We start from the raw sequence: 15,997 nt of genomic DNA, 5'->3' as shown, positions 1-15,997 counted from the left end.
TTGTTTTTTCACTTTTGTTTCCTCTTTTAAATTCCACCAGATATGAAAAAAGCAAACATATCTCCTTTTTGTTATTGTTTTATAAAGAAGAAAGTTAATTAAATTCAAATTATTAACTAGCATTCTCGGCAACGGCCATATCACGCTGAATACACCGGTTCTCGTCCGCTAACCGAAGTTAAGCAGCGTCGAGCGCAGTCATTACTTGGGAGGGAGACCACTTAGGAACACTGCGTGCCGTTGGCTTTTTCACTTTTTTTCCTCTTTTAAATTTTAATAGATATGAAAAAAGCAAACATGTTTTCTTTTTGTTATTGTTTTAAAATGATGAAGGTTAATTTGTCTCACATAATTTAAATTCGAATTATTAACTAGCACTCTCGGCAACGGCCATATCACGCTGAAAACACCGGTTCACGTCCGATCACCGAAGTTAAGCAGCGTCGAGCGCATACAGTACTTGGGAATACTGCGTGCCGTTTGTTTTTTCACTTTTGTTTCCTCTTTTAAATTCCACCAGATATGAAAAAAGCAAACATATCTTCTTTTTGTTATTGTTTTATAAAGATGAAGGTTAATTAAATTCAAATTATTAACTAGCACTCTCGGCAACGGCCATATCACGCTGAATTCACCGGTTCTCGTCCGATAACCGAAGTTAAGCAGCGTCGAGCGCAGTCACTACTTGGGAGGGAGACCACTTAGGAACACTGCGTGCCGTTGGCTTTTTCACTTTTTTTTCCTCTTTTAAATTTTTATAGATATGAAAAAAGCAAACATGTTTTCTTTTTGTTATTGTTTTAAAATGATGAAGGTTAATTTGTCTCACTTAATTTAAATTCGAATTATTAACTAGCACTCTCGGCAACGGCCATATCACGCTGAGAACACCGGTTCTCGTCCGATCGCCGACGATAGCAGCGTCGAGCGCAGTCAGTACTTGGGAATATTGCGTGCCGTTTGCTTTTTCACTTCTGTTTCCTCTTTCAAATTCCACCAGATATGAAAAAAGCAAACATATCTTCTTTTTGTTATTGTTTTATAAAGATGAAGGTTAATTAAATTCAAATTATTAACTAGCACTCTCGGCAACGGCCATATCACGCTGAATTCACCGGTTCTCGTCCGATAACCGAAGTTAAGCAGCGTCGAGCGCAGTCACTACTTGGGAGGGAGTCCACTTAGGAACACTGCGTGCCGTTGGCTTTTTCACTTTTTTTTCCTCTTTTAAATTTTAATAGATATGAAAAAAGCAAACATGTTTTCTTTTTGTTATTGTTTTAAAATGATGAAGGTTAATTTGTCTCACATAATTTAAATTCGAATTATTAACTAGCACTCTCGGCAACGGCCATATCACGCTGAAAACACCGGTTCACGTCCGATCACCGAAGTTAAGCAGCGTCGAGCGCATACAGTACTTGGGAATACTGCGTGCCGTTTGTTTTTTCACTTTTGTTTCCTCTTTTTAAATTCCACCAGATATGAAAAAAGCAAACATATCTTCTTTTTGTTATTGTTTTATAAAGATGAAGGTTAATTAAATTCAAATTATTAACTAGCACTCTCGGCAACGGCCATATCACGCTGAATTCACCGGTTCTCGTCCGATAACCGAAGTTAAGCAGCGTCGAGCGCAGTCACTACTTGGGAGGGAGACCACTTAGGAACACTGCGTGCCGTTGGCTTTTTCACTTTTTTTTCCTCTTTTAAATTTTTATAGATATGAAAAAAGCAAACATGTTTTCTTTTTGTTATTGTTTTAAAATGATGAAGGTTAATTTGTCTCACTTAATTTAAATTCGAATTATTAACTAGCACTCTCGGCAACGGCCATATCACGCTGAGAACACCGGTTCTCGTCCGATCGCCGACGATAGCAGCGTCGAGCGCAGTCAGTACTTGGGAATACTGCGTGCCGTTTGCTTTTTCACTTTTGTTTCCTCTTTCAAATTCCACCAGATATGAAAAAAGCAAACATATCTTCTTTTTCTTATTGTTTTATAAAGAAGAAAGCTAATTAAATTCAAATTATTAACTAGCATTCTCGGCAACGGCCATATCACGCTGAATACACCGGTTCTCGTCCGATAACCGAAGTTAAGCAGCGTCGAGCGCAGTCATTACTTGGGAGGGAGACAACTTAGGAACACTGCGTGCCGTTGGCTTTTTCACTTTATTTTCCTCTTTTAAATTTTAATAGATATGTAAAAAGCAAACAGGTTTTCATTTTGTTATTGTTTTAAAATGATGAAGGTTAATTTGTCTCACTTAATTTAAATTCGAATTATTAACTAGCACTCTCGGCAACGGCCATATCACGCTGAAAACACCGGTTCACGTCCGATCACCGAAGTTAAGCAGCGTCGAGCGCATACAGTACTTGGGAATACTGCGTGCCGTTTGTTTTTTCACTTTTGTTTCCTCTTTTAAATTCCACCAGATATGAAAAAAGCAAACATATCTTCTTTTTGTTATTGTTTTATAAAGATGAAGGTTAATTAAATTCAAATTATTAACTAGCACTCTCGGCAACGGCCATATCACGCTGAATACACCGGTTCTCGTCCGATAACCAAAGTTAAGCAGCGTCGAGCGCAGTCAGTACTTGGGAGGGCGACCACTTAGGAACACTGCGTGCGGTTAGCTTTTTCACTTTTTTTTCCTCTTTTAAATTCCAATAGATATGAAAAAAGCAAACATATTTTCTTTTTGTTATTGTTTGAAAAAGATGAAGGTTAATTTGTCTCACTTAATTTAAATTCGAATTATTATCTAGCACTCTCGGCAACGGCCATATCACGCTGAGAACACCGGTTCTCGTCCGATCGCCGACGTTAGCAGCGTCGAGCGCAGTCAGTACTTGTGAATACTGCGTGCCGTTTGTTTTTTCACTTTTGTTTCCTCTTTTAAATTCCACCAGATATGAAAAAAGCAAACATATCTTCTTTTTGTTATTGTTTTATAAAGATGAAGGTTAATTAAATTCAAATTATTAACTAGCACTCTCGGCAACGGCCATATTACGCTGAATTCACCGGTTCTCGTCCGATAACCGAAGTTAAGCAGCGTCGAGCGCAGTCACTACTTGGGAGGGAGTCCACTTAGGAACACTGCGTGCCGTTGGCTTTTTCACTTTTTTTTCCTCTTTTAAATTTTAATAGATATGAAAAAAGCAAACATGTTTTCTTTTTGTTATTGTTTTAAAATGATGAAGGTTAATTTGTCTCACATAATTTAAATTCAAATTATTAACTAGCACTCTCGGCAACGGCCATATCACGCTGAGAACACCGGTTCTCGTCCGATCGCCGACGTTAGCAGCGTCGAGCGCAGTCAGTACTTGGGAATACTGCGTGCCGTTTGCTTTTTCACTTTTGTTTCCTCTTTCAAATTCCACCAGATATGAAAAAAGCAAACATATCTTCTTTTTGTTATTGTTTTATAAAGATGAAAGTTAATTAAATTCAAATTATTAACTAGCACTCTCGGCAACGGCCATATCACGCTGAATACACCGGTTCTCGTCCGATAACCAAAGTTAAGCAGCGTCGAGCGCAGTCAGTACTTGGGAGGGCGACCACTTAGGAACACTGCGTGCCGTTTGCTTTTTCACTTTTGTTTCCTCTTTTAAATTCCACCAGATATGAAAAAAGCAAACATATTTTCTTTTTGTTATTGTTTTATAAAGAAGAAAGTTAATTTGTCTCACTTAATTTAAATTCGAATTATTATCTAGCACTCTCGGCAACGGCCATATCACGCTGAGAACAACGGTTCTCGTCCGATCGCCGACGTTAGCAGCGTCGAGCGCAGTCAGTACTTGGGAATACTGCGTGCCGTTTGCTTTTTCACTTTTGTTTCCTCTTTCAAATTCCACCAGATATGAAAAAAGCAAACATATCTCCTTTTTGTTATTGTTTTATAAAGAAGAAAGTTAATTAAATTCAAATTATTAACTAGCATTCTCGGCAACGGCCATATCACGCTGAATACACCGGTTCTCGTCCGATAACCGAAGTTAAGCAGCGTCGAGCGCAGTCATTACTTGGGAGGGAGACCACTTAGGAACACTGCGTGCCGTTGGCTTTTTCACTTTTTTTCCTCTTTTAAATTTTAATAGATATGAAAAAAGCAAACATGTTTTCTTTTTGTTATTGTTTTAAAATGATGAAGGTTAATTTGTCTCACTTAAATTAAATTCGAATTATTAACTAGCACTCTCGGCAACGGCCATATCACGATGAAAACACCGGTTCACTTCCGATCACCGAAGTTATGCAGCGTCGAGCGCATACAGTACTTGGGAATACTGCGTGCCGTTTGTTTTTTCACTTTTGTTTCCTCTTATAAATTCCACCAGATATGAAAAAAGCAAACATATCTTCTTTTTGTTATTGTTTTATAAAGATGAAGGTTAATTAAATTCAAATTATTAACTAGCACTCTCGGCAACGGCCATATCACGCTGAATTCACCGGTTCTCGTCCGATAACCGAAGTTAAGCAGCGTCAAGCGCAGTCGCTACTTGGGAGGGAGACCACTTAGGAACACTGCGTGCCGTTGGCTTTTTCACTTTTTTTTCCTCTTTTAAATTTTAATAGATATGAAAAAAGCAAACATGTTTTCTTTTTGTTATTGTTTTAAAATGATGAAGGTTAATTTGTCTCACTTAATTTAAATTCGAATTATTAACTAGCACTCTCGGCAACGGCCATATCACGCTGAAAACACCGGTTCACGTCCGATCACCGAAGTTAAGCAGCGTCGAGCGCATACAGTACTTGGGAATACTGCGTGCCGTTTGTTTTTTCACTTTTGTTTCCTCTTTTAAATTCCACCAGATATGAAAAAAGCAAACATATCTTCTTTTTGTTATTGTTTTATAAAGATGAAGGTTAATTAAATTCAAATTATTAACTAGCACTCTCGGCAACGGCCATATCACGCTGAATTCACCGGTTCTCGTCCGATAACCGAAGTTAAGCAGCGTCAAGCGCAGTCGCTACTTGGGAGGGAGACCACTTAGGAACACTGCGTGCCGTTGGATTTTTCACTTTTTTTTCCTCTTTTAAATTTTAATAGATATGAAAAAAGCAAACATGTTTTCTTTTTGTTATTGTTTTAAAATGATGAAGGTTAATTTGTCTCACTTAATTTAAATTCGAACTATTAACTAGCACTCTCGGCAACGGCCATATCACGCTGAAAACACCGGTTCACGTCCGATCACCGAAGTTAAGCAGCGTCGAGCGCATACAGTACTTGGGAATACTGCGTGCCGTTTGTTTTTTCACTTTTGTTTCCTCTTTTAAATTCCACCAGATATGAAAAAAGCAAACATATCTTCTTTTTGTTATTGTTTTATAAAGATGAAGGTTAATTAAATTCAAATTATTAACTAGCACTATCGGCAACGGCCATATCACACTGAATACACCGGTTCTCGTCCGATAACCAAAGTTAAGCAGCGTCGAGCGCAGTCAGTACTTGGGAGGGCGACCACTTAGGAACACTGCGTGCCGTTAGCTTTTTCACTTTTTTTCCTCTTTTAAATTCCAATAGATATGAAAAAAGCAAACATATTTTCTTTTTGTTATTGTTTGAAAAAGATGAAGGTTAATTTGTCTCACTTAATTTAAATTCGAATTATTAACTAGCACTCTCGGCAACGGCCATATCACGATGAAAACACCGGTTCACTTCCGATCACCGAAGTTATGCAGCGTCGAGCGCATACAGTACTTGGGAATACTGCGTGCCGTTTGTTTTTTCACTTTTGTTTCCTCTTTTAAATTCCACCAGATATGAAAAAAGCAAACATATCTTCTTTTTGTTATTGTTTTATAAAGATGAAGGTTAATTAAATTCAAATTATTAACTAGCACTCTCGGCAACGGCCATATCACGCTGAATTCACCGGTTCTCGTCCGATAACCGAAGTTAAGCAGCGTCGAGCGCAGTCACTACTTGGGAGGGAGACCACTTAGGAACACTGCGTGCCGTTGGCTTTTTCACTTTTTTTTCCTCTTTTAAATTTTAATAGATATGAAAAAAGCAAACATGTTTTCTTTTTGTTATTGTTTTAAAATGATGAAGGTTAATTTGTCTCACTTAATTTAAATTCGAATTATTAACTACCACTCTCGGCAACGGCCATATCACGCTGAGAACACCGGTTCTCGTCCGATCGCCGACGTTAGCAGCGTCGAGCGCAGTCAGTACTTGTGAATACTGCGTGCCGTTTGTTTTTTCACTTTTGTTTCCTCTTTTAAATTCCACCAGATATGAAAAAAGCAAACATATCTTCTTTTTGTTATTGTTTTATAAAGATGAAGGTTAATTAAATTCAAATTATTAACTAGCACTCTCGGCAACGGCCATATTACGCTGAATTCACCGGTTCTCGTCCGATAACCGAAGTTAAGCAGCGTCGAGCGCAGTCACTACTTGGGAGGGAGTCCACTTAGGAACACTGCGTGCCGTTGGCTTTTTCACTTTTTTTTCCTCTTTTAAATTTTAATAGATATGAAAAAAGCAAACATGTTTTCTTTTTGTTATTGTTTTAAAATGATGAAGGTTAATTTGTCTCACATAATTTAAATTCGAATTATTAACTAGCACTCTCGGCAACGGCCATATCACGCTGAAAACACCGGTTCACGTCCGATCACCGAAGTTAAGCAGCGTCGAGCGCATACAGTACTTGGGAATACTGCGTGCCGTTTGTTTTTTCACTTTTGTTTCCTCTTTTAAATTCCACCAGATATGCAAAAAGCAAACATATCTTCTTTTTGTTATTGTTTTATAAAGATGAAGGTTAATTAAATTCAAATTATTAACTAGCACTATCGGCAACGGCCATATCACGCTGAATACACCGGTTCTCGTCCGATAACCAAAGTTAAGCAGCGTCGAGCGCAGTCAGTACTTGGGAGGGAGACCACTTAGGAACACTGCGTGCCGTTAGCTTGTTCACTTTTTTTTCCTCTTTTAAATTCCAATAGATATGAAAAAAGCAAACATATTTTCTTTTTGTTATTGTTTGAAAAAGATGAAGGTTAATTTGTCTCACTTAATTTAAATTCGAATTATTAACTAGCACTCTCGGCAACGGCCATATCACGATGAAAACACCGGTTCACTTCCGATCACCGAAGTTATGCAGCGTCGAGCGCATACAGTACTTGGGAATACTGCGTGCCGTTTGTTTTTTCACTTTTGTTTCCTCTTTTAAATTCCACCAGATATGAAAAAAGCAAACATATCTTCTTTTTGTTATTGTTTTATAAAGATGAAGGTTAATTAAATTCAAATTATTAACTAGCACTCTCGGCAACGGCCATATCACGCTGAATTCACCGGTTCTCGTCCGATAACCGAAGTTAAGCAGCGTCGAGCGCAGTCATTACTTGGGAGGGAGACCACTTAGGAACACTGCGTGCCGTTGGCTTTTTCACTTTTTTTCCTCTTTTAAATTTTAATAGATATGAAAAAAGCAAACATGTTTTCTTTTTGTTATTGTTTTAAAATGATGAAGGTTAATTTGTCTCACTTAAATTAAATTCGAATTATTAACTAGCACTCTCGGCAACGGCCATATCACGATGAAAACACCGGTTCACTTCCGATCACCGAAGTTATGCAGCGTCGAGCGCATACAGTACTTGGGAATACTGCGTGCCGTTTGTTATTTCACTTTTGTTTCCTCTTTTAAATTCCACCAGATATGAAAAAAGCAAACATATCTTCTTTTTGTTATTGTTTTATAAAGATGAAGGTTAATTAAATTCAAATTATTAACTAGCACTCTCGGCAACGGCCATATCACGCTGAATTCACCGGTTCTCGTCCGATAACCGAAGTTAAGCAGCGTCAAGCGCAGTCGCTACTTGGGAGGGAGACCACTTAGGAACACTGCGTGCCGTTGGCTTTTTCACTTTTTTTTCCTCTTTTAAATTTTAATAGATATGAAAAAAGCAAACATGTTTTCTTTTTGTTATTGTTTTAAAATGATGAAGGTTAATTTGTCTCACTTAATTTAAATTCGAATTATTAACTAGCACTCTCAGCAACGGCCATATCACGCTGAAAACACCGGTTCACGTCCGATCACCGAAGTTAAGCAGCGTCGAGCGCATACAGTACTTGGGAATACTGCGTGCCGTTTGTTTTTTCACTTTTGTTTCCTCTTTTAAATTCCACCAGATATGAAAAAAGCAAACATATCTTCTTTTTGTTATTGTTTTATAAAGATGAAGGTTAATTAAATTCAAATTATTAACTAGCACTATCGGCAACGGCCATATCACGCTGAATACACCGGTTCTCGTCCGATAACCAAAGTTAAGCAGCGTCGAGCGCAGTCAGTACTTGGGAGGGCGACCACTTAGGAACACTGCGTGCCGTTAGCTTGTTCACTTTTTTTTCCTCTTTTAAATTCCAATAGATATGAAAAAAGCAAACATATTTTCTTTTTGTTATTGTTTGAAAAAGATGAAGGTTAATTTGTCTCACTTAATTTAAATTCGAATTATTAACTAGCACTCTCGGCAACGGCCATATCACGATGAAAACACCGGTTCACTTCCGATCACCGAAGTTATGCAGCGTCGAGCGCATACAGTACTTGGGAATACTGCGTGCCGTTTGTTTTTTCACTTTTGTTTCCTCTTTTAAATTCCACCAGATATGAAAAAAGCAAACATATCTTCTTTTTGTTATTGTTTTATAAAGATGAAGGTTAATTAAATTCAAATTATTAACTAGCACTCTCGGCAACGGCCATATCACGCTGAATTCACCGGTTCTCGTCCGATAACCGAAGTTAAGCAGCGTCGAGCGCAGTCATTACTTGGGAGGGAGACCACTTAGGAACACTGCGTGCCGTTGGCTTTTTCACTTTTTTTCCTCTTTTAAATTTTAATAGATATGAAAAAAGCAAACATGTTTTCTTTTTGTTATTGTTTTAAAATGATGAAGGTTAATTTGTCTCACTTAAATTAAATTCGAATTATTAACTAGCACTCTCGGCAACGGCCATATCACGATGAAAACACCGGTTCACTTCCGATCACCGAAGTTATGCAGCGTCGAGCGCATACAGTACTTGGGAATACTGCGTGCCGTTTGTTATTTCACTTTTGTTTCCTCTTTTAAATTCCACCAGATATGAAAAAAGCAAACATATCTTCTTTTTGTTATTGTTTTATAAAGATGAAGGTTAATTAAATTCAAATTATTAACTAGCACTCTCGGCAACGGCCATATCACGCTGAATTCACCGGTTCTCGTCCGATAACCGAAGTTAAGCAGCGTCAAGCGCAGTCGCTACTTGGGAGGGAGACCACTTAGGAACACTGCGTGCCGTTGGCTTTTTCACTTTTTTTTCCTCTTTTAAATTTTAATAGATATGAAAAAAGCAAACATGTTTTCTTTTTGTTATTGTTTTAAAATGATGAAGGTTAATTTGTCTCACTTAAATTAAATTCGAATTATTAACTAGCACTCTCGGCAACGGCCATATCACGATGAAAACACCGGTTCACTTCCGATCACCGAAGTTATGCAGCGTCGAGCGCATACAGTACTTGGGAATACTGCGTGCCGTTTGTTATTTCACTTTTGTTTCCTCTTTTAAATTCCACCAGATATGAAAAAAGCAAACATATCTTCTTTTTGTTATTGTTTTATAAAGATGAAGGTTAATTAAATTCAAATTATTAACTAGCACTCTCGGCAACGGCCATATCACGCTGAATTCACCGGTTCTCGTCCGATAACCGAAGTTAAGCAGCGTCAAGCGCAGTCGCTACTTGGGAGGGAGACCACTTAGGAACACTGCGTGCCGTTGGCTTTTTCACTTTTTTTTCCTCTTTTAAATTTTAATAGATATGAAAAAAGCAAACATGTTTTCTTTTTGTTATTGTTTTAAAATGATGAAGGTTAATTTGTCTCACTTAATTTAAATTCGAATTATTAACTAGCACTCTCAGCAACGGCCATATCACGCTGAAAACACCGGTTCACGTCCGATCACCGAAGTTAAGCAGCGTCGAGCGCATACAGTACTTGGGAATACTGCGTGCCGTTTGTTTTTTCACTTTTGTTTCCTCTTTTAAATTCCACCAGATATGAAAAAAGCAAACATATCTTCTTTTTGTTATTGTTTTATAAAGATGAAGGTTAATTAAATTCAAATCATTAACTAGCACTATCGGCAACGGCCATATCACGCTGAATACACCGGTTCTCGTCCGATAACCAAAGTTAAGCAGCGTCGAGCGCAGTCAGTACTTGGGAGGGCGACCACTTAGGAACACTGCGTGCCGTTAGCTTTTTCACTTTTTTTCCTCTTTTAAATTCCAATAGATATGAAAAAAGCAAACATATTTTCTTTTTGTTATTGTTTGAAAAAGATGAAGGTTAATTTGTCTCACTTAATTTAAATTCGAATTATTAACTAGCACTCTCGGCAACGGCCATATCACGATGAAAACACCGGTTCACTTCCGATCACCGAAGTTATGCAGCGTCGAGCGCATACAGTACTTGGGAATACTGCGTGCCGTTTGTTTTTTCACTTTTGTTTCCTCTTTTAAATTCCACCAGATATGAAAAAAGCAAACATATCTTCTTTTTGTTATTGTTTTATAAAGATGAAGGTTAATTAAATTCAAATTATTAACTAGCACTCTCGGCAACGGCCATATCAGGCTGAATTCACCGGTTCTCGTCCGATAACCGAAGTTAAGCAGCGTCGAGCGCAGTCACTACTTGGGAGGGAGACCACTTAGGAACACTGCGTGCCGTTGGCTTTTTCACTTTTTTTTCCTCTTTTAAATTTTAATAGATATGAAAAAAGCAAACATGTTTTCTTTTTGTTATTGTTTTAAATTGATGAAGGTTAATTTGTCTCACTTAACTTAAATTCGAATTATTAACTAGCACTCTCGGCAACGGCCATATCACGCTGAGAACACCGGTTCTCGTCCGATCGCCGACGTTAGCAGCGTCGAGCGCAGTCAGTACTTGGGAATACTGCGTGCCGTTTGCTTTTTCACTTTTGTTTCCTCTTTCAAATTCCACCAGATATGAAAAAAGCAAACATATCTTCTTTTTGTTATTGTTACATAAAGAAGAAAGTTAATTAAATTCAAATTATTAACTAGCACTCTCGGCAACGGCCATATCACGCTGAATACACCGATTCTCGTCCGATAACCGAAGTTAAGCAGCGTCGAGCGCAGTCACTCCTTGGGAGGGAGACCACTTAGGAACACTGCGTGCCGTTGGCTTTTTCACTTTTTTTTCCTCTTTTAAATTTTAATAGATATGAAAAAGCAAACATGTTTTCTTTTTGTTATTGTTTTAAAATGATGAAGGTTAATTTGTCTCACTTAATTTAAATTCGAATTATTAACTAGCACTCTCGGCAACGGCCATATCACGCTGAAAACACCGGTTCACGTCCGATCACCGAAGTTAAGCAGCGTCGAGCGCATACAGTACTTGGGAATACTGCGTGCCGTTTGTTTTTTCACTTTTGTTTCCTCTTTTAAATTCCACCAGATATGAAAAAAGCAAACATATCTTCTTTTTGTTATTGTTTTATAAAGATGAAGTTTAGTTAAATTCAAATTATTAACTAGCACTATCGGCAACGGCCATATCACGCTGAATACATCGGTTCTCGTCCGATAACCAAAGTTAAGCAGCGTCGAGCGCAGTCAGTACTTGGGAGGGCGACCACTTAGGAACACTGCGTGCCGTTAGCTTTTTCACTTTTTTTTCCTCTTTTAAATTCCAATAGATATGAAAAAAGCAAACATATTTTCTTTTTGTTATTGTTTGAAAAAGATGAAGGTTAATTTGTCTCACTTAATTTAAATTCGAATTATTAACTAGCACTCTCGGCAACGGCCATATCACGATGAAAACACCGGTTCACTTCCGATCACCGAAGTTATGCAGCGTCGAGCGCATACAGTACTTGGGAATATTGCGTGCCGTTTGTTTTTTCACTTTTGTTTCCTCTTTTAAATTCCACCAGATATGAAAAAAGCAAACATATCTTCTTTTTGTTATTGTTTTATAAAGATGAAGGTTAATTAAATTCAAATTATTAACTAGCACTCTCGGCAACGGCCATATCACGCTGAATTCACCGGTTCTCGTCCGATAACCGAAGTTAAGCAGCGTCGAGCGCAGTCACTACTTGGGAGGGAGACCACTTAGGAACACTGCGTGCCGTTGGCTTTTTCACTTTTTTTTCCTCTTTTAAATTTTAATAGATATGAAAAAAGCAAACATATTTTCTTTTTGTTATTGTTTGAAAAAGATGAAGGTTAATTTGTCTCACTTAATTTAAATTCGAATTATTAACTAGCACTCTCGGCAACGGCCATATCACGATGAAAACACCGGTTCACTTCCGATCACCGAAGTTATGCAGCGTCGAGCGCATACAGTACTTGGGAATACTGCGTGCCGTTTGTTTTTTCACTTTTGTTTCCTCTTTTAAATTCCACCAGATATGAAAAAAGCAAACATATCTTCTTTTTGTTATTGTTTTATAAAGATGAAGGTTAATTAAATTCAAATTATTAACTAGCACTCTCGGCAATGGCCATATCACGCTGAATTCACCGGTTCTCGTCCGATAACCGAAGTTAAGCAGCGTCGAGCGCAGTCACTACTTGGGAGGGAGACCACTTAGGAACACTGCGTGCCGTTGGCTTTTTCACTTTTTTTTCCTCTTTTAAATTTTAATAGATATGAAAAAAGCAAACATGTTTTCTTTTTGTTATTGTTTTAAAATGATGAAGGTTAATGTGTCTCACTTAATTTAAATTCGAATTATTAACTAGCACTCTCGGCAACGGCCATATCACGCTGAGAACACCGGTTCTCGTCCGATCGCCGACGTTAGCAGCGTCGAGCGCAGTCAGTACTTGGGAATACTGCGTGCCGTTTGCTTTTTCACTTTTGTTTCCTCTTTCAAATTCCACCAGATATGAAAAAAGCAAACATATCTTCTTTTTTGTTAATGTTTTATAATGATGAAAGTTAATTAAATTCAAATTATTAACTAGCACTCTCGGCAACGGCCATATCACGCTGAATACACCAGTTCTCGTCCGATAACCGAAGTTAAGCAGCGTCGAGCGCAGTCACTACTTGGGAGGGAGACCACTTAGGAACACTGCGTGCCGTTGGCTTTTTCACTTTTTTTTCCTCTTTTAAATTTTAATAGATATGAAAAAAGCAAACATGTTTTCTTTTTGTTATTGTTTTAAAATGATGAAGGTTAATTTGTCTCACTTAATTTAAATTCGAATTATTAACTAGCACTCTCGGCAACGGCCATATCACGCTGTAAACACCGGTTCACGTCCGATCACCGAAGTTAAGCAGCGTCGAGCGCATACAGTACTTGGAAATACTGCGTGCCGTTTGTTTTTTCACTTTTGTTTCCTCTTTTAAATTCCACCAGATATGAAAAAAGCAAACATATCTTCTTTTTGTTATTGTTTTATAAAGATGAAGGTTAATTAAATTCAAATTATTAACTAGCACTCTCGGCAGCGGCCATATCACGCTGAATACACCGGTTCTCGTCCGATAACCGAAGTTAAGCAGCGTCGAGCGCAGTCAGTACTTGGGAGGGCGACCACTTAGGAACACTGCGTGCCTTTGGCTTTTTCACTTTTTTTCCTCTTTTAAATTTTAATAGATATGAAAAAAGCAAACACGTTTTCTTTTTGTTATTGTTTTAAAATGATGAAGGCTAATTTGTCTCACTTAATTTAAATTCGAATTATTAACTAGCACTCTCGGCAACGGCCATATCACGCTGAAAACACTGGTTCACGTCCGATCACCGAAGTAAAGCAGCGTCGAGCGCATACAGTACTTGGGAATACTGCGTGCCGTTTGCTTTTTCACTTTTGTTTCCTCTTTTAAATTCCACCAGATATGAAAAAAGCAAACATATTTTCTTTTTGTTATTGTTTTATAAAGAAGAAAGTTAATTTGTCTCACTTAATTTAAATTCGAATTATTATCTAGCACTCTCGGCAACGGCCATATCACGCTGAGAACATCGGTTCTCGTCCGATCGCCGACGTTAGCAGCTTCGAGCGCAGTCAGTACTTGGGAATACTGCGTGCCGTTTGCTTTTTCACTTTTGTTTCCTCTTTCAAATTCCACCAGATATGAAAAAAGCAAACATATCTTCTTTTTGTTATTGTTTTATAAAGATGAAAGTTAATTAAATTCAAATTATTAACTAGCACTCTCGGCAACGGCCATATCACGCTGAATACACCGATTCTCGTCCGATAACCGAAGCTAAGCAGCGTCGAGCGCAGTCATTACTTGGGAGGGAGACCACTTAGGAACACTGCGTGCCGTTGGCTTTTCACTTTTTTTTCCTCTTTTAAATTTTAATAGATATGAAAAAAGCAAACACGTTTTCTTTTTGTTATTGTTTTAAAATGATGAAGGTTAATTTGTCTCACTTAATTTATATTCGAATTATTAACTAGCACTCTCGGCAACGGCCATATCACGCTGAAAACACCGGTTCACGTCCGATCACCGAAGTAAAGCAGCGTCGAGCGCATACAGTACTTGGGAATACTTCGTGCCGTTTGCTTTTTCACTATTGTTTCCTCTTTTAAATTCCACCAGATATGAAAAAAGCAAACATATCTTCTTTTTGTTATTGTTTTATAAAGAAGAAAGTTAATAAAATTCAAATTATTAACTAGCATTCTCGGCAACGGCCATATCACGCTGAATACACCGGTTCTCGTCCGATAACCGAAGTTAAGCAGCGTCGAGCGCAGTCATTACTTGGGAGGGATACCACTTAGGAACACTGCGTGCAGTTGGTTTTTTCACTTTTTTTTCCTCTTTTAAATTTTAATAGATATGTAAAAAGCAAACAGGATTTCTTTTTGTTATTGTTTTAAAATGATGAAGGTTAATTTGTCTCACTTAATTTAAATTCGAATTATTAACTAGTACTCTCGGCAACGGCCATATCACGCTGAAAACACCGGTTCACGTCCGATCACCGAAGTTAAGCAGCGTCGAGCGCATACAGTACTTGGGAATACTGCGTGCCGTTGGCTTTTTCACTTTTGTTTCCTCTTTCAAATTCCACCAGATATGAAAAAAGCAAACATATCTTCTTTTTTGTTAATGTTTCATAATGATGAAAGTTAATTAAATTCAAATTATTAACTAGCACTCTCGGCAACGGCCATATCACGCTGAATACACCGGTTCTCGTCCGATAACCGAAGTTAAGCAGCGTCGAGCGCAGTCACTACTTGGGAGGGAGACCACTTAGGAACACTGCGTGCCGTTGGCTTTTTCACTTTTTTTTCCTCTTTTAAATTTTAATAGATATGAAAAAAGCAAACATGTTTTCTTTTTGTTATTGTTTTAAAATGATGAAGGTTAATTTGTCTCACTTAATTTAAATTCGAATTATTAACTAGTACTCTCGGCAACGGCCATATCACGCTGAAAACACCGGTTCACGTCCGATCACCGAAGTTAAGCAGCGTCGAGCGCATACAGTACTTGGGAATACTGCGTGCCGTTGGCTTTTTCACTTTTGTTTCCTCTTTCAAATTCCACCAGATATGAAAAAAGCAAACATATCTTCTTTTTTGTTAATGTTTTATAATGATGAAAGTTAATTAAATTCAAATTATTAACTAGCACTCTCGGCAACGGCCATATCACGCTGAATACACCGGTTCTCGTCCGATAACCGAAGTTAAGCAGCGTCGAGCGCAGTCACTACTTGGGAGGGAGACCACTTAGGAACACTGCGTGCCGTTGGCTTTTTCACTTTTTTTTCCTCTTTTAAATTTTAATAGATATGAAAAAGCAAACATGTTTTCTTTTTGTTATTGTTTTAAAATGATGAAGGTTAATTTGTCTCACTTAATTTAAATTCGAATTATTAACTAGCACT

The 15,997-nt window shown here is 37.8% G+C and overlaps 37 pseudogenes; all 37 read left to right on the top strand.

The window, feature by feature from the left end:
• The first annotated feature begins 127 nt into the window (after positions 1–127).
• Positions 128–246, top strand: LOC149653136 (5S ribosomal RNA; annotated as a pseudogene).
• A 361-nt stretch (positions 247–607) lies between these two features.
• On the top strand, positions 608–726 carry LOC149653135 (5S ribosomal RNA; annotated as a pseudogene).
• A 361-nt stretch (positions 727–1,087) lies between these two features.
• LOC149653134 (5S ribosomal RNA) lies at positions 1,088–1,206 on the top strand (annotated as a pseudogene).
• Positions 1,207–1,569: 363 nt separating this feature from the next.
• Positions 1,570–1,688, top strand: LOC149653133 (5S ribosomal RNA; annotated as a pseudogene).
• Positions 1,689–2,049: 361 nt separating this feature from the next.
• Positions 2,050–2,168, top strand: LOC149653132 (5S ribosomal RNA; annotated as a pseudogene).
• Positions 2,169–2,530: 362 nt separating this feature from the next.
• LOC149653131 (5S ribosomal RNA) lies at positions 2,531–2,649 on the top strand (annotated as a pseudogene).
• A 361-nt stretch (positions 2,650–3,010) lies between these two features.
• LOC149653130 (5S ribosomal RNA) lies at positions 3,011–3,129 on the top strand (annotated as a pseudogene).
• Positions 3,130–3,490: 361 nt separating this feature from the next.
• On the top strand, positions 3,491–3,609 carry LOC149653129 (5S ribosomal RNA; annotated as a pseudogene).
• A 361-nt stretch (positions 3,610–3,970) lies between these two features.
• On the top strand, positions 3,971–4,089 carry LOC149653128 (5S ribosomal RNA; annotated as a pseudogene).
• Positions 4,090–4,450: 361 nt separating this feature from the next.
• LOC149653127 (5S ribosomal RNA) lies at positions 4,451–4,569 on the top strand (annotated as a pseudogene).
• Positions 4,570–4,931: 362 nt separating this feature from the next.
• Positions 4,932–5,050, top strand: LOC149653126 (5S ribosomal RNA; annotated as a pseudogene).
• A 362-nt stretch (positions 5,051–5,412) lies between these two features.
• On the top strand, positions 5,413–5,531 carry LOC149653125 (5S ribosomal RNA; annotated as a pseudogene).
• A 361-nt stretch (positions 5,532–5,892) lies between these two features.
• On the top strand, positions 5,893–6,011 carry LOC149653124 (5S ribosomal RNA; annotated as a pseudogene).
• A 361-nt stretch (positions 6,012–6,372) lies between these two features.
• On the top strand, positions 6,373–6,491 carry LOC149653123 (5S ribosomal RNA; annotated as a pseudogene).
• Positions 6,492–6,853: 362 nt separating this feature from the next.
• LOC149653122 (5S ribosomal RNA) lies at positions 6,854–6,972 on the top strand (annotated as a pseudogene).
• A 362-nt stretch (positions 6,973–7,334) lies between these two features.
• LOC149653121 (5S ribosomal RNA) lies at positions 7,335–7,453 on the top strand (annotated as a pseudogene).
• Positions 7,454–7,814: 361 nt separating this feature from the next.
• LOC149653120 (5S ribosomal RNA) lies at positions 7,815–7,933 on the top strand (annotated as a pseudogene).
• A 137-nt stretch (positions 7,934–8,070) lies between these two features.
• On the top strand, positions 8,071–8,173 carry LOC149653119 (5S ribosomal RNA; annotated as a pseudogene).
• Positions 8,174–8,295: 122 nt separating this feature from the next.
• On the top strand, positions 8,296–8,414 carry LOC149653118 (5S ribosomal RNA; annotated as a pseudogene).
• A 362-nt stretch (positions 8,415–8,776) lies between these two features.
• Positions 8,777–8,895, top strand: LOC149653117 (5S ribosomal RNA; annotated as a pseudogene).
• A 361-nt stretch (positions 8,896–9,256) lies between these two features.
• On the top strand, positions 9,257–9,375 carry LOC149653116 (5S ribosomal RNA; annotated as a pseudogene).
• A 362-nt stretch (positions 9,376–9,737) lies between these two features.
• LOC149653115 (5S ribosomal RNA) lies at positions 9,738–9,856 on the top strand (annotated as a pseudogene).
• Positions 9,857–9,993: 137 nt separating this feature from the next.
• LOC149653114 (5S ribosomal RNA) lies at positions 9,994–10,096 on the top strand (annotated as a pseudogene).
• Positions 10,097–10,218: 122 nt separating this feature from the next.
• On the top strand, positions 10,219–10,337 carry LOC149653113 (5S ribosomal RNA; annotated as a pseudogene).
• A 361-nt stretch (positions 10,338–10,698) lies between these two features.
• On the top strand, positions 10,699–10,817 carry LOC149653112 (5S ribosomal RNA; annotated as a pseudogene).
• A 361-nt stretch (positions 10,818–11,178) lies between these two features.
• LOC149653111 (5S ribosomal RNA) lies at positions 11,179–11,297 on the top strand (annotated as a pseudogene).
• Positions 11,298–11,658: 361 nt separating this feature from the next.
• On the top strand, positions 11,659–11,777 carry LOC149653110 (5S ribosomal RNA; annotated as a pseudogene).
• A 362-nt stretch (positions 11,778–12,139) lies between these two features.
• LOC149653109 (5S ribosomal RNA) lies at positions 12,140–12,258 on the top strand (annotated as a pseudogene).
• A 362-nt stretch (positions 12,259–12,620) lies between these two features.
• Positions 12,621–12,739, top strand: LOC149653108 (5S ribosomal RNA; annotated as a pseudogene).
• A 362-nt stretch (positions 12,740–13,101) lies between these two features.
• On the top strand, positions 13,102–13,220 carry LOC149653107 (5S ribosomal RNA; annotated as a pseudogene).
• A 362-nt stretch (positions 13,221–13,582) lies between these two features.
• Positions 13,583–13,701, top strand: LOC149653106 (5S ribosomal RNA; annotated as a pseudogene).
• Positions 13,702–14,301: 600 nt separating this feature from the next.
• LOC149653105 (5S ribosomal RNA) lies at positions 14,302–14,420 on the top strand (annotated as a pseudogene).
• Positions 14,421–14,781: 361 nt separating this feature from the next.
• Positions 14,782–14,900, top strand: LOC149653104 (5S ribosomal RNA; annotated as a pseudogene).
• Positions 14,901–15,037: 137 nt separating this feature from the next.
• Positions 15,038–15,140, top strand: LOC149653103 (5S ribosomal RNA; annotated as a pseudogene).
• Positions 15,141–15,263: 123 nt separating this feature from the next.
• Positions 15,264–15,382, top strand: LOC149653102 (5S ribosomal RNA; annotated as a pseudogene).
• Positions 15,383–15,519: 137 nt separating this feature from the next.
• On the top strand, positions 15,520–15,622 carry LOC149653101 (5S ribosomal RNA; annotated as a pseudogene).
• Positions 15,623–15,745: 123 nt separating this feature from the next.
• LOC149653100 (5S ribosomal RNA) lies at positions 15,746–15,864 on the top strand (annotated as a pseudogene).
• Positions 15,865–15,997: the final 133 nt, after the last annotated feature.

Source organism: Phalangium opilio, unplaced genomic scaffold, assembly GCF_054372755.1.
Source record: "Phalangium opilio isolate 3A_F unplaced genomic scaffold, DU_Popi_V2 ptg000082l_1, whole genome shotgun sequence".
In the NCBI taxonomy this organism is placed as follows: Eukaryota; Metazoa; Arthropoda; class Arachnida; order Opiliones; family Phalangiidae; genus Phalangium; species Phalangium opilio.
This window is presented reverse-complemented; position numbering and strand designations above follow the sequence as displayed.